General features: G+C 41.0%; 1 long non-coding RNA gene across 1 annotated transcript in view; it reads right to left on the reverse strand.

Moving 5' to 3' along the window:
• The window catches only part of LOC116440078, a 36,627-nt gene extending 21,171 nt beyond the window's left edge, over positions 1–15,456 (reverse strand). Inside the window, exon 1 of the long non-coding RNA XR_004238388.1 lies at positions 15,276–15,456. This is a non-coding gene — a long non-coding RNA (uncharacterized LOC116440078). The remainder of the gene's footprint in view (positions 1–15,275) is intronic.
• Positions 15,457–16,280: the final 824 nt, after the last annotated feature.

Genomic DNA, 16,280 nt, shown 5'->3' on the forward strand with positions numbered 1-16,280 from the left:
AATGAGACTTGGCTCCCTTGGTGGAGGGAATGGTCCAGTCTCTAAACAAAACCGTGTTGTAAGAGATAACTTAGCTCTTCATATGGCCCAAGTGTTATGCAAAGAGGAAGAGAAGGAAGTCCTTAAATGTTATGTTGTTTTCCACTCATTCTCTTAAATGTCACTTTCTGTTTATTTTACTGTTTAATGGCTGCTTCTGTGGTATTCACTTTTGGCCATGCACTGGGAACCAAGATGGAGCAGTGTTGTCCCAGTAAGGGTCCCAGAAGCTTCCTGGCTCAGGCCAGCAGATCTGACAGACTGCAAGAAAGCAGCAGGAGTGATGTCTCTGCTGTGAATGTCGGGTCACTGGAGACAAGGAGCAAAGAGTGCAGTAATGATAAGTGGCAGTGACATCCAGCTTCCATCCTTGGAAGAGCACTTTAGGACATAGAAACCAGCTGCTAAAACATGACTGCTGGAGTATTTTATAGTTTATGGGATTATATTTCAGGATTATTGCCAGTTCCTGCATGATGTTTTTTTAAAACCTTCATTATAAAAGCAGAATATTGATTTACACAAATGTGATCCTCTTACCCCTCTTAAATCAGTAACTCAAATTTTTCATTGTCTAGCCAGTATGGTACTCACTGGTTGTGCAGAGGCAGTCTGAGTCTGTGTATATGCCATCACCAGCTTTGTCTTTTAGATTTAATGGTTGTCATATTTAGCATTTGCTCTCATTCTCTTTCTTTTTGATTGAGAAAACTAATTAAATCCTCACTTTACAATGATTTTTAAAAGTGGATCATGATTTAAATCTTGTTATTCTTTAAAACAAATTACTATGATGCAATACTTTGAGGAGGTCTGAGCATGCCACAGCTTGTTCACACAAGCAAAAGTTAATTTTCAGAGAATATCCTTGTTCCTAGATTTCTCTAGGTGCAGTTTCAGCATTTCCTTTTTTTCCATCTTTCTTTCATTTATTATGTTTGTAGCATATATTTGAACAAAGTGGATTCAAGAGGGCCAGCTGTACAATGAGCCTCCTTAGGGCGGTGGGATGGGAGGGAGAGGAAAGGGATGAGTCTCAGAGCAGCTCACCTGTGAGCAGTAGTCCTTCTGCTTGCTCTCTTCCTCAGGGCACCCTGCCTGCCCTCCAGACCCCATCTCAGTTATACCAGTGGCACATCTCTACCTTGGTGGCACAATACTCAATTTCAGGCTATTTGCTTTGGTCAGCAAAGTCCCAGGTGATGTCCAGCCACCTAAGTTCTCCAGGCCTTGTTGTTCTTCCTGTGGGGGTGTTTAGGTGCAGTTACTTTGAGTTTAGTTCCTGGGATGTTTTCCTCAGAGCTGGGCCAGTTTGGATTGGCTCAAGAGGTGGGAGCCTTTGACTCCTTGCTGTATATCTAACTTAAAACCAGACATACTTTTTTTTTTTACATCAACAGAAATATGGCACTAACTCATGGATGCTTGTGGTCTTATGCTGTCATTCATCCTTTCCATGTGAGCTGAGTAAAGTTCTAATGCATGAGATCAGAGGTCACCAAGTATTTGTGTATTACAGTAAAATAATGTGAGCCAAGGCATTTTTAATGGATTATTTTTAAATGCAGATGTTGATAATAATGTATTTCCAATCTCCTGCATTTCTTGTGTCATTAAAACACTGTAAGAGTGATGACTATGGCTTTATGTAAGAGAGCTAAATTTAGATCATGGAAATAAATGCCAGACTCCTAATGACACACAGTAGGTTGGTAAGAAGTGACTAACATGGCTGCAATTTTTCGCTTGGTCTGAGCTTGTCCTTTAAGGACAACTAGTTAATGTGTGCATGTTTGTTTTGAAGAAAGAGGCAATTGTATGATGCCTTTTCCTGGTCTTAAAATCAAGAGGCATACACGGTTAGAAGGGGAAAAGGGATTTTACCTTGGTATTTATTTTTAAGGATCCTTAGGTGTACACGTCCAGGTCATATGCATCGAGATGTACCCCACCGAGTCTTTCCCTGTGTCTCTGTGTCTCTCCTCTTCCCGTGTCCCCCCAACATTGAGTATAACATTATAGGCTTTACTAATTAGCATATCTATCAAAGATTCCCCAATGAGAGGCTCAAGCGAGCCCCCCTCCCCAAGGAATCTTCCCCTGGATGGTTCTATCTTGGTTTACAGAATATGTTCTGGAGAGGACCTTGGGGTCTGGGGCACACTGATCCCTAGCTACGAAGCTTCTAAAATGTTTAGTCTCTTAGCTTAACAAGTCCAAGAATGTAGGCAAAAAGCACTAGGAATACAGAAGCTGTAAAGAGGTATAACAGGGGTATAACAGGGGTAAAAAAGAAAAGGCAAAAATCTTCATGGCATCAGTAAAGTTAGCACAATTCATTTTTGCTGCATGTGATTTGTTTGATCACCTGTTGACCCCTTGCATTCAAAAGTCATTGACTTTGCCTACATTTTTGTTCATGGACATAGCAGAATTAGACTAAATCCAACAGAAGACCTTGGATAATTTCGTGTGGCATGCCATAAACCTGAGGGACATATGTGTCAGTCTGAAGTATTAGAGACTTTTGCAACTTACTATTAAATAGCTTAATACATTCTTTACAATAAAATTACAATGAACTTGAGCTATTTGTTGCTCTCCCACAAGCCCCAGAGAGCATTTCAGAACACCACAAAAGCTCGGGTCTCCTGTACCCACTGCGTGGAACTTGTGTCTCTCCATAGTTTAAAGACAGAGTCTCAAATGCTGTTTTTCAAAGCTACGTTTCCTCTGTGGGCTCTGTGCTCCTATACCTCATAATGAATACACACAAGTGCAGGATGGAAGGAAAGAAATAAGGTGTACAGCAGTCCTTCTAATTTTGATGAAACCTAGATGAAATTTATGAAAATTTTTCGTGTGTTTTGAGTTTTTCTTGTCATCAGGATGACTCTGATTAATACTATCACAGAAGAAGAATGAAAAACCCATTAAGAAAGCTTTCTTAAGGTATTCAAAACTATTGCTTATCTTCAATGTCTTTGAGTTTATCAGGGATATTAACAACCACTAATAACTCAGTAATACATGCAGCTAATCTTGTTTGACCAATAAATTTAAAGACTCTTTGCTGCAACATTTGTAATAAATAATTTACTGATCCAGCTGGTTATCAAAGGATGGACACAGCATTACTAATCACCCATGTGTGGTTTAAGTGACTTCTTATCATTCCACAGAAGCTTTGTGGCAGAGCTAAGGATGAAATCCTATTCTCAAAGGAAACATTCACATCCTTTAAAAAATAGCTTTCTCTTTTACTCCAAACCCTGCTTCATCCATTACTAGCTTCCAGCTTTTACAGTGAATAAGAAAGGAATCTTCCAATGAACAGCCTCCTGTATGGTGCAGGTCAGATTATTTTCCATGGTTTGGGGCATCCTGTGCTCTCCAAGGTGGAAAAAAACATAGAGCATCTGGTATTTAAAGTCAAAGGGATGGAGGATGTCAGTTAGAGAAATAGTACTGTAGTGTATGACATGTTTGTTGTGAGTGGACACACAAAAATACTTCCATTCAAAACTAGGGATTATGATGTTATTTCTACTGTTTGCCTCTTGAGTGACTACTTCTTCCACCAATCCTGACTCTTTGACCACTTGCCTTGGTCCACTTCTGATTCCATCCAGTCTCAGTCTCCACCCTGACATTTTTTGCATCTCTCCCTGTTTCTGGGTACACTGTCTTTTGCAATTTGGCCATGAGAAGATAAAATACGAAATTGTGTCATATGTTCTTACTCAGTATCTCTGAACTTCTTTCCTGGCTTCAGTTGTGAAGGAAAGCTTTTCCACAAACTTCTGCCAGCTGATGACTGCTTAAACTGGGAATTAGCTCCTTGGTTTCCATAGAGCGGTACTTTTCCATCCATGTCTGGGAACAAATCTATACTTTTCCTGGAAAGGCATAAGTTAATGCTGAAGGACATTGGGTTCTTGAGGTGTTTTTCCTCAGAAAATATTAAGCACTTTGCATCATAATTTGCATCCTTCCATCCACTGTATACAGCATGTCTCTGCGTGTACAAAATGGAGAGGTTGTGTTTGGCTTTGAAATATATTTTCTCATGCACCTCTCAAGACAGAGATCATCTGCCTTGCTCCATTCTGACTTGCACTAGGCCAACCAGACCTGTGGACTGAAACACTATATTTTGCTTTAAACATTGTCTCCCTGATCTTGCAGTGTGTCCAAGTTCTGCACATCCTGCACTTTGGTCTATAGATCCAAGACAACAAAAATAACTCCACCTCCTAAACTCTAGCCTTTTCTAACCCTCCAGGTCTAATTCAATACGGCCTGAAAATTTCCTAAGTATGTAGAGTTGGATGCTGATACGTGCACAGAAGCACCTGTCACAGAATGATCTTCTGTTAGAGATGTGCCAGGTCTGCTGACTTCTGCAGGGACACATCTGGCACCAAGGGCAGCCTGAAAAGCCGAGCTTTGACACAGCCGAACACCCCCTGGGAAAGGGAAAGACCAGATCTAAGCTGTTGTGTTAGGATGAGAAAGCTGAAGTTCCATCCCAGAAAAGTAATGCAGTGTGCCAGGCTGCTCCTGCCTGAAACAGCCAGGGGAAAGAACAGGGTGTGAGTGTCTGCTCCAGCGATTGGCACGGTTTGCTGCTTCTGATGAGTGGCTGTCCAGGGAGACAGGTTCATCCCAGCGAGCAGGGAGTGGAGCTCCCCAGCCTCGCCTGTCTCCATTTCCTCATGCCTGTTTTTGTCTGTTTCCTGGAGTGCATTGTGGCTCTGCCTCCCTGGAAATGGGAGTATTTTGGGAAGGATGAAGAAGGGCGAGCCCTTCTTAGTCTCCTTCTGCAGTCCTTCACATGAAGGAGTAAACTAATTTTGCCTAGTTCTGTCTGCTAGTGTTTTACGAATTCAGAGACCTATTTATTTACAGCCATGGCTGTTAGTCCACTTGTACAATTCCTTTTGTATTTGAAACTCTTTAGAGAGCACCTTATGCAAATTTGTTGGTCCTCGCTTACGTTAAGAATTTCCTTTGCACTGAGACTGATGGTTTTGACAGTTCTGACAGCAGCTGCCAGCTCTTCCATACTCCTTTTTATTCCACAGCAAAACCTCAGATTTCCTTCCAAATGGCTAGTAGACGAATTGCACTCTTTTGGATCAAAGATCTTTCCAGTCTCATGCAACTTGTGGTACTGATTTACTTACATTATTTCTGATATGTAATAACACCATTAGAGAAAATGGAAGAAATGTGAGAATATATATACTTAGTGTTAGCCAATTTCCTGCTCACGGGTTGTGTCAGAGAGATAAATATGTTCCACACGAGAAAAGTCTTTCAAGATAAACACTTAAAAAGTCTGTAGTAGCTAATATCCCCTTTAAAACAAAGATTTGACATTCCATTACTTCAGATAAAATATATTTCCTCTGAATTTATGATATTATATATATATATATATATGCATGCTATAAACTCACAACAAATATTCTGAATTTTCTTATAATCCTTTTTGTTATTATTTTTCACAATATAGTGTGAGATATTTTATTGCAATCTGGCCCGTTAATATCATAGCTAGATTATATTAGCATGCTGATTTATAAAGGTATGGGAGAGGATAAAAAAAGGCACATGAGAGGTTTTTGCCTGCACAGTTTGATTGTATATGATTCTTCTGAAGTCCAGAGAAAGATGGAGAACAGACTACTTTGATGCTTTTAGGTAAAAATAAAAAATGGCATATAATCAGTCTTGCAGTCAAGACAGAGCTAAGGATTTGCCAGTACTGGAGACCTGAACTATTCAAATATCTGTTGGGAAAGAAACAGGAGGACACAGGTGATTCAGCAAGTTCTGGGAATGTGTTAGTGGCAACTTCTTATTGCAGAGGCAGAGGAAGTTAATAGATAAGTGACAGTAATTATCTCTCTTTGAAATTAAATTCAGACAGAGGTCACATGGTAATGCGAGTCACAGGAGACTACAAAACAATAGTGTTCCAAATAAAGGAAGGAAACTCTGAATTGAATTAAGGCAGAGAGGTAGGAGGATATCTTTGGAAGGCACTCCAAAGAGTATCTAAGGAACAAGAACACAAATAGGAGACAAAAAGCTGATTAAAAAGGGGCATTTGCCAAGAACAAAACATGCCTTTTCAATTTTGTTTCCTCTTTTGCAGGATAACAGCTTAAAGAGGGGGCAGTAGTTTATTATCTCAGATTTAGTAAGGGTTTTGAGGAATGCTATAAATAAGCTTGGAAAACGTGATGGAGAAGATGGGAATGTAAAGGTTGATGCTCAGCTAGTAAATTCTACTCATGGAGGAGTCAACAATGGATTTCTGTGAAATGAGGGATATTTCAAGGCAATGTTGCAAATTTAATTCCTAGAAACAGTTTGACTTTACCAAATCCAGTAATTTAGGTTAACAATGTACTTGATGGACTAAGGAATAGATTAATGAATTTATACTTCAAATTGTAGTAGGAAACGGTGGAAGTACTGTAGACAAACCACAAAGGTCAAAGTGAGTTTGGTATGTTGGGATCATGGTATGTGATGATAAATCCAAGAAAGAAAATACTAGGAAAAAGAATTAGTAGCTTTTAAGGAGTTAATTAGGCAATAGCAGCTCTGCCAGGCACATGGAAAACAAAATCAGCCAGAAATTGAGTTGGTAAATAATGCAAAGCAGTTGCAACAAAGACAATTTATATTGCATGTCGTAACATGGTTCTTGTTCATATAGCATGCGAGGTACTTACTCTACTGCATCCTTATTGGGAAGACCTTATCTGGCATTCAAATTTCATTGAGTTTCAAAATCACATTTTGAGAAAGATGCACATAAATTGGTGGTGATCCAGAATAGAGATCCAGGAAGATTTTTGGAAAACATGATTTATTTGGAACAAATTTAGACCACTGAGTTTGTTTATATAAGAAAAGACTAAGGGGATATTGGTTAAATGATAGCAGACTTCCAAAATGGCAGGAAGATAACAAACAGTCATTTTCCATGTTGACTGAATTAAGACAAGGAATGATCTCTTCAGTTTTGCATGGGAAAATAAATATTTATGTACTGTATTAGGGAAACCCAGTTCTGTTAGGAAAACTACAGCAAGTTTTTCTAGTTTAAGGACAGAAGTAGACTATGATATTGTACAGTGTTCTGACTGGGATGGAGTTAATTTTCTTCATAGTAGCTAGTAGGGAGGGGGCTGTGCTTCGGGTTTGTGAGCACAACAGTGCTGTGAATACAGGGATATTTTAGCTATTGCTTACACAGCATCAAGGCCTTTTCTGCCCCTCATTACACACTGAGAGTGGGGAGACTGGAGATACACAAGGACCTGGGAGGGGACACAACCAGGACAGCTGATCCATGCTGACCAGAGAGATGTCCCATACCATATGACGTCATACTCAACATATGAAAACTGGGAAAAGAAGAAGGAAGTGGTGGACATGTGGAGTGATGGCATTTGTCTTCCCAAGTCACCATTACCTGTGAAGTAGCCCGGTTTTCCTGGGGATTGCTGGACACCTCTCTGCTGGTGGGAAGTGGGGAATGAATTTCTTGTTCTGCTTTGCTAGCATGTTGTCATGGTTTAGCACAGTTTGGGTTTTTAGTTAAAGAAGGCTCCATCAGCCACCGAAGTGATTCTTTGCAAAGAGGTCCTTACAGCTTCCTCTAGACTCAATAGAAGCAATCAACTGGCTAGTTTGAAAATTGGCAACTTTTTAAAGCCACTTAAGAAGCTTGACATGACTCTGTGATCCACATTTAAGAATGAACAAACCCCAGGAAAGCTCTCTTGCTTCTGGCTTTTGGACAGGTAGCTGGACGTGGTGCAGCCCTCTCAGTGTGGCCTGGGCCGGGCAGGAGACAGCCATCCCGGAGCCCCGCAGCCCTGTTCCATCTGCGGCTCTGCTCCGTGCGGGCCGGCCCCACAGCCCTGCTCCGTGCAGGCAGCCCTGCGGCACGGCTCTTAACCCTTTTTTAGTGCTGTAAGTTTCCTCCAGAACAGATGAAGCCTGCAGACATCAATCTTCTCGCAAGTCAAAAGAAAAGGAAGGGGGAGGGCATGTGAAGAAAACACCATAAAGACACCAAAATCAGTGAAGAAGGAAGAGTTGAAACCCTGAGGGAGGAGAAAGAGGAGATGCTTCGAGCTTAGAAGCTGAAATTCTGTTGTAAAGATATGGTGGTGATGGACTATGATACATCAGAGTACCTGCTGTAATTTCATGGAAGCATGGGGGGGTGGAGCATTCAAACTGCGAATGTGAGCAAAAGTACCTGTGCTGAAATAAGCAAATGATGAAGTAGCTGTGATTTGATGAGAAGTTTGAACAGAGAGAGATGAAGGTGATGAAGACCCTTGCTCCCAGGGAAGAAGACCTCTGTTCCTAGAGATGAAGATGCTCCCAGAGATAGATGAAGAGAACCTTTGCTTCTGAGCAGCTCATCCTTAAAATGGTACCCCAGTAGCTCAAGATTGGACCCTTGAAAGCAGTTGTGGAGAAAGCTGTAAGACAAGGGAAGGGACTCTCACATGCGAGCAGAGAACCAACCTGGGCGGCTGTCTCGCTGTGACATTGAAGCCATGAGAGAACTGTTTCTTGTGGAGATGTCTCCATAGCATGAACAAGAGAGACTCCTCTCCCTAAGTGAACTAAGAAAGAGATTATTATAGAGATGGTAAACTGACTGAAAAAAATCTCAAGGGTTGTCTTTTTACGTTGTCAGTGGGAGAAGGGACAAAGGCGGGGAGAAGAGAAATGTTCTGAAGGTTTAGTCAGACTTTTTTTCTTTCCTTTAGGTCTGTTACTAAACTTCTTTATATTCTTTTAAGTTTTGTGTCTGCTTTGCTTTCTCCTAATTCATATCTCACAGAAGGAAAATAAGTAAGGGATATTTTGAACCAAACCACTACACATGCTATACCTGTTTCACTGTCTTTATCTCAGCCCACAAGTTTTCTCACTTTGACTGTTCCAATTTTCCCCATCCCAGTGGGGCTGGGGAAGTACATGAGTGGCTATGTGGGGCTGAGTTACCAGGTGATGTTTAAACCCTGACAAGGGGACTAAGAGATCTCTATGAGTATGTTAAATAGCCATCTGATTATTACAGATCTACCAGCCATACTTCATGACAAAAGCACAGATTACATGCCCTTGTGATATCCTTTCAAGCTACATCCCAGCTTTTACTTTCATGGTCCTGTGCAAGTGTTCATGGAATTACTCCCTCTTCCTGCAAGCAGAAATGTACACGTGCATCAGTTTAATGTGTCAGGTCATGCTTCTGTCTGTAGCTCAAACAGCTTTATCAGAGTTTTATGGATTACTTCAGATTCAACCTTTTCTTTGCACTGAAGTAGAGGAAATTTTGTTTGTTTTTTTCCCCCCAATAATCCATTAGACCTTTTCCTGGAGCAGGCTGTAAACATTCCTTTATAAGAAAAATTTAAGTGAACAAGACCCAGGCTCAACCTTCAAGCAAGAGTCAAGTCCCTTCCAGCAGTCCAAATTTTCCCTTTGCTTCTGTCTAGGGAGAGACATGGTTTAACCTCTTGATAGAAACACCACATCTGCTTTAGGTTCTCTGAGGCTGAGCTTCATTGCTGAATGTTTGAACTCAGTATGCCATAATATCCGTGAGGTTTTCTCTAGAAGCCTTCAGTAACATTTACAAATAGCAGTGTTATAAACATATATCGTAATATTGGCTTCTCGCAAGTAATAAGGTAGAGATTATATAATGTTAGAAATGCTTTTGCTGTGTGGATGTAGTTTTCTTTCTTTTTAGCAAGAATGTTAGCAAGTGTGAGCAAGTGAGATAACCTCCAAGTGAACAGAGGATGAGGCCCAAGGAGATGCTAATCAACACTTTGTCCAGAGAACAAAGGGGCCCAAAGGCTACTCCACCCGGAGAACGGGGGCCCAGGGAGGTCCAGAGCCGCTATCACTGCTCTGCCCAGGGGGGCAAAGAGGCCCAAAGCTGCAATCGACCCTGACTGTCTGGGGAATTAAGAGGCCCACACTGCTATCAACTCCCACCTGGTGAAGCCAAGGCCAAGAATCAAAAGAAATAAAACCGCAAGGCAGAAGAATACGCATGCTCTAAAAAGGAACCAAGGAGTGGCCATGCAGAACAGCTCTAGGAAAAGTAGGAATATGCATAAAGAACAGACAGTAAAAATGGTATAAAAAAGGACTATCCCCGAGCATCAGGTGTGCTCTTGGCAGAGTGCCAAGGCACCCGGCCATTACCTCTTTGCTTTATTTTATGTGCCTCTTATTGTCTTTATATTAAACTTTTTAAATTCTCACAGGAGAGTGAACCTCGTTTTTCACAGCAGGATGCAAAATTCACCTTAACACCTCTTCCTCATGCTGCCTTTCTAAGTCTCTGGACACAAATACACATTTTGCATAAACATACAGTCCAATTTTTGTTCAGGTTCACAGATCAAATAACAATATAGCTCTATAATTAACTCTGTGATTTTGCATTTCCAAAAGAACCTAAGGACCTTTATTTAACATTTTCTTTCTTTCTGAGCTTCTATCCTGTGTTATTTGTTTTAACTGGGGAACACTGTGTTTTCTTTACTTCACTGTTTGATTTCTGAGTGATTTGCACAATGGCTGTTTTGGCTGCAGGAATCTGGAGGTCAGCAGCTAGTTAACAAACGGGTTGGGTTATTCACATGGACACTCGTATTGATCATGCAGCCTGTGGAAGTTGCTCAAGGCTTTTCTATTGAATTAGGGTTCTGATTGTCCTCTGGCAATTTTGTAACCAGTCTCAAACAAGCACATTTGCATTTTCAGTAGCAGGTACCATAAAACACTGATACACCTTGGAAGAAACGAAAAAGGAAATAAAAATGGCTTCCAAAAAGTTGATCTGAAATTTATAGTTCAGAAGTACAAGGTTATAGCCAAGTGCAGCTTTCTAATGGTTACTCACCATAAAAAATATCATTGCTAGTCAGATTGTTACTTAATAAAGTTGATTGTAAAGCAAATTCCTTTAACAAAATTATCCCTCTTACACTTTGTTTTTCCACATTGGGTTGTTTTATGGGATTTTTACAAGCCAAAGTTGAAGATCATCTGGAAGCAACTCAAGTTATATTCTAGGGATAAAAACAATTATAATATGATAAGGAAGAAGATCTTTTCCTTGCCTTGCCTCCACCCTTCCAAGAGGGTCAAGAGATAGAGGTTGGCCTGTGGTTTTAAAGCTGTGGGTGGTACAAACCATGAGCTCCTCCCTGCATGTGGCAACTAGCCCACTGGACTGAGAGGCTGCAGAAAGCCTCTGCAAGGCACACAGCAGATGGACCTTCCAGGAAGAGCAAAATCCCCTCCTGTCCACCCACATTTTACCTGTACAGCCTTTCTGAACATAGCACAAATGTGCCAGCTGAGAGTACGTGCCTTGGCACCCAGCTGAGGTTGGCAAACACCCAGGTTAGGTCACATTGGGCTGAAATTCCTGTAAGGATTAGTCGAAGGCTGGGTGAAATTTGCAGTTATTGGCAACTGAGTGTGTTGTGATGCTCTCCTCACCAGCAGCCATGGAAAAAACAAGGTCTGAGAGCACAGAGCAGCTTTAAATTCAGCAATTCAGATGGCAGTGGAGTGTTCTGGGGAAGATCCCAGAGTTTTCATCAAGTTTTCTCCTCAAAAAATAGAACTGTGACATAAGATATCACTCAGAGAGATTGTTCAGTAATAATTTGGCTGAAAACTAAGTGTTCAGGCCTGACATTAATTGGCTCTTTCTTCATTTTGTACAGCTTGCCTGTATTCCTAATTACACACAGCTGTCCTTTCCTTTCAGTTCATACCCAGTCAGCTGGTTGCTGCTGACCAAAATGTGCCTATCATTCAAGCACATATCCCTTCCCAGCACAGCTCAGAAGGCTCTTGGGATGTTGCCTTGCAGAAGCTGCGCGATTTTTGAAGGTGCTGAGACAGGGACATACCACCCTGACATCTTTGGTAGTAGTACCTAATTAAGTACCTGTGAGGACAAACTGTGCTAGATGTGGTCAGGCAGGCAGAACAAAACCAGCCCTGACCAAAAGCAAAACAGAATTTAGTGTCCATATGCTTAGTTGTATGATTTAGGTTTAGGTAGTCCTGGAAGGAGCAAGGAGTTGTACTCGGTGATCTTTATGGTTCCCTGACGACTTGAGACAGTCTGTGATTCTGAAAGTTTAGAAACTTATGCCCAAAGCTGTGATTCTGGAAAGGGGCAATGCCTGGAGGAAAGGCAGACAGGTTGGGAGCAGCATGATCAGAGTATGGATACCTATATTTATTTGATAAGCCCTTAGCATTTTTTTTCTTAGTACTGTCCTAGCTTCAATGCCACTCCTCTTCAGATTAAGGACTTGGTGGGTATGAGCTCAGCTGATAACTTGAACCCAGAAGTGAAAGGGCCTTACAAGAGTTAGGTCAGGAAAAATATCCAGTGTAAGGACTGGGAGCTGTAGCTTCCTGAAAACCAGTGGAAACATTTTCAGCAGAAATTGTGTACATGTTTCCAGCTGAGACTGAGATTCCCAAAGGCAATTGTGGGTTGTTATTGTAGGCTGCAGTTTGCACAAAATATAATACATTAGTAATTGCAGTCAAGCAGTCTAGTCTGTCAGTTACTCATTATTTCTGCTATATGAGTATCCCAAGCATGACACTGTCTGTGCCTTAATTGTGCCTCCCCTGATGGGGGAGACTTTTAGAGTCTTTGCCAGGAGTCCGAGAGACGAACGGGACCTTCAGCCTTCTCTGCTTTCAGAGAGCTGTTTATTAAGTCTTATCAGAGGAATAGAGCCACTAAGGTGACCCAAACATAGCACAAAGCAGAGAATGCAGGAGAATGCCAAATTATCAATATTACACAGCCTTTAAAAAAGTAAATTAACCAATGGTCACTAAAAGCGTACATTATTTTTACTTTTCTTCCAATGTCTAGTAAATTGTCTGGTCATGTAGACAGGAACTGTGGAACTCTTTATCCAGTCATCCCAAACTACTTCTACTGCAGAATATGGAGTAGTAGTAGAAGAAGAAGAAGAAGGTCTGGAGAGCAACAACAATCCTCCATTTTGAATTTTTTTGCTTTTACCTATCTATATTATCTATATTATTAAACCAAAAAACTCTAAATTTTTCACCCTGTGACAATCTTACATAATGTTCTATCACCTAGTTCATACCAGTGTAGATTCTAATTCTTCCCAGAGGGTAGGCAGTTTTCTCCATGGATGAAGGTCAAAACCAGCATTGTCCAGGAGGGTAGAACCCTTCAAAACAGGCAGAGAAATATTCTCTGCATTCTGGGTTCCCACACAAGCAGGATCAGGGCTGTCTTCTGTACTTCACAGAATATGAAGGAAAAGAGAAACTGATTTGCCTTTATGCAGATATGCACATATCTGTGTCTCTTCAAACTTATTTAAAACTCCAGTTTTTTTCCAGTTTTTCATCAACATCGCCCTATAAGTAATCAATCCTTTCCAATAACTTTAGTCAGAAGCAGGTCAGGTCTGTAAGCAGAAGAATCTGCATGAAAGACATGCATGCTTCCCTGGGATATGTAGCACTTTCGCGTGCAAAGAGAAGCTGTGCAATGAGACTAGTTTTCAAAACTGAAGTAAAAAAGCAAATAACACTTGGGGGGCAGGGTGGGAGAGTTTCCTTAAGAGCACTTGGTTGTGACATGTGACAGCTCTTCCTTTAAATGACTGTTTCTGACAATGATAATGGAGCCTTGCAGGTGACTTTTCCAGTAAATCCATTTGCCTGAAACTCTTGCACAAAGGGCTCAGAACAAATAGGACTCATGCTGGAAACAGTGTGCTGATGCAGTTCTTGCATAGCAGGGGTTTAAAGGTTTGTTTCAATAATTAGCACACACAGTTGGCTACCAGAGAGCACAGCTTGCTACCAGTCACTGGCGTGACACCGGAGTAGATGCTGCAATGAACCTGAATGGAGCATATGATTTCCAGGGATGAGTGATATTTGAGGCATACAGTGAGGTACAATCCTCTCCTCACTCAGATTAAGGGCAGTGCTTCCACTACTGTCAAAGCTCCTATCCTGCATGCACAGTGAGAATTGCCCTGCTGCCACATTCTGAGTATGAGAGAGATACGTGACAATACGACTGCAGATAAGCAAGACTTCACTTGACTTGTGCTCCTATAAATGTGGGCTTGGCAGATTCCCACTTTTCCTTATCAACCCTTGAAATATTTAACAGTTAAGTTCCTACTATGTGAAGACTAAAGCTAAGTAGAGAATAAAAGCTTTCTTCCTTAAGAACAGGTGATTGCCGCTCCAGGTAGGCTTTACTTGCCATAACATGGGCTTATGAACTGCCAGCCAGAGCTTTGGTTTTGTTGTGGCTCACTTAAGGTCCCAGCAATGCATATTGGAAGAAGTGGATCAGCCCCCACACATTTTTTTTTCCTGTTTGGTATGTCACTGTCAAATGAAATAAATTATAAAAACACAGAGAGGGCTTTTTGGTTTTAACATGCTCTGCAAAAGACAGAAGAAGCTGGTCTCAGTGCTTAAGCTGTTAGAATAACTTCTGGCTATGTGTATGGTGCGATGAGTAAGTTGGTGTATTTGGGCTCAAATTAAAGTTGTTCTGACTGCAAGTGCTTTAAAAATAAAAGAGAAACAGGAACTCACTTAATTAGACAATCTCATAAAACAAGATAGAAAGTTTTCCTTCATTGAGGACAGAGAGTTTTCTTGATTAAGACTTTAGTCACTGGAAAATACTGATTTATTAAACTAAACTAGTTTTTAAAATTAATTAATTTTGGCCAAATTCATTTCCATGAAGAATCTTTTTTTCTGGGACACGACAGAGTCAGGCTGAATTCTTTGTCACAAAGGAAGTGAAGCATGAGACTGAACCTTTCTCATCCCTGCAATTTTGGCTTTTCTTCAGGAACTAGGATGTTATTTAGGTTCCTGGTGAAAAACTCGGGAAGATCTGTTCTTCAAACCAGTGTGCTAAAAAAAGAAATATCCATTGCTTTGATCTCGTCACCAAAAGGATTTTTTTGTTTCCTCATAAATCCTTTAGATTTTGGAGTGAGATTCCACAGGCTTTTTGAACTAATTCAGATAACACTCTGGTAGTTGCACTTCTCATTCATATATCCAGGTTCAAGATATTATTAGAATGTGTGACTTACCACAGATCTTTTGGGATTTCCTCTCAGTCTGTACTGATAAGACAAGAAGAAAGAACAAAATTTTCACAAGTCACTTGGCCTCTTCATTCATAGATTGCAATATCTTGATCATCACTGGCACAGACCCGGAACAGCTTCAGAGTGGCACAGTGTGAGAAACTGCAGTTTTTTGCAACATCAAACCTGGCTCATTTATATGAATCAGCTGCAGGATGAATGCAATTCACATGAGAATGCATTGATCCTTCTCCTCCTCCTCCTCCTCCTCCTCCTCCTCCTCCTTCTTCTTCCCAATCTATGAGGGAGAGAAGAGAGCAGTATCTGCTTTCCCACTCACTGTTGATAGGGATACTTTAGTCTGCCATTTTATTTGAGTGTTAAGTAAAACATGATGGTATTTCAAACTGCCTGGCTTATGCAGATTCAGGTCACTGATGCTGCTGATCTACCAGGAGAGATCTCAGAGGGACCCTACTGACCTCTGGTCTGGGACTTCAAGTTTGTTTTTCTCAAAAAGGCGAGGTAACAGACTTTGCATGTGCTTCAGAATTACTTAGGCTGCTCAAATACATTAAAACATACTGTAAGGGCTGCAAAAGGGTCTTATTAAGTCTTTTCACAGAACTGCCTGATAAAATGAGAGATTTAAATTTAGTGTAGAAAAATAGAAATCCCGTGGAAAACCAGTATTAGCTGTACCTGGAAAGACAGTAATCACTGTACCAACAGCTGGCTCTTCATTAGCTGTCTATGTTTAGGAAAGGCACATGGATATCACTGTGACTAGTTCTCTGAAAGCAACAGCTCAGTGATAAGCAGCAGTCTGTCAGGTGGGCTTCCTGGTGTTTTCAGGAAAGGAATGGCACTAAAAGGATCCAGATTCAGTGTAGGTTTAGGTACATAGAATAAGTGGCTGCATCAAAGCAAGCACACAGTGCCTTGGAAAGAGCAAACAGTCCTAGTTCTCCAACACTAACAAAATACAGCACAGAGGAGGGTGTCACA

This window comes from Corvus moneduloides, chromosome 2 (assembly GCF_009650955.1).
Source record: "Corvus moneduloides isolate bCorMon1 chromosome 2, bCorMon1.pri, whole genome shotgun sequence".
NCBI classification, from domain to species: domain Eukaryota; kingdom Metazoa; phylum Chordata; class Aves; order Passeriformes; family Corvidae; genus Corvus; species Corvus moneduloides.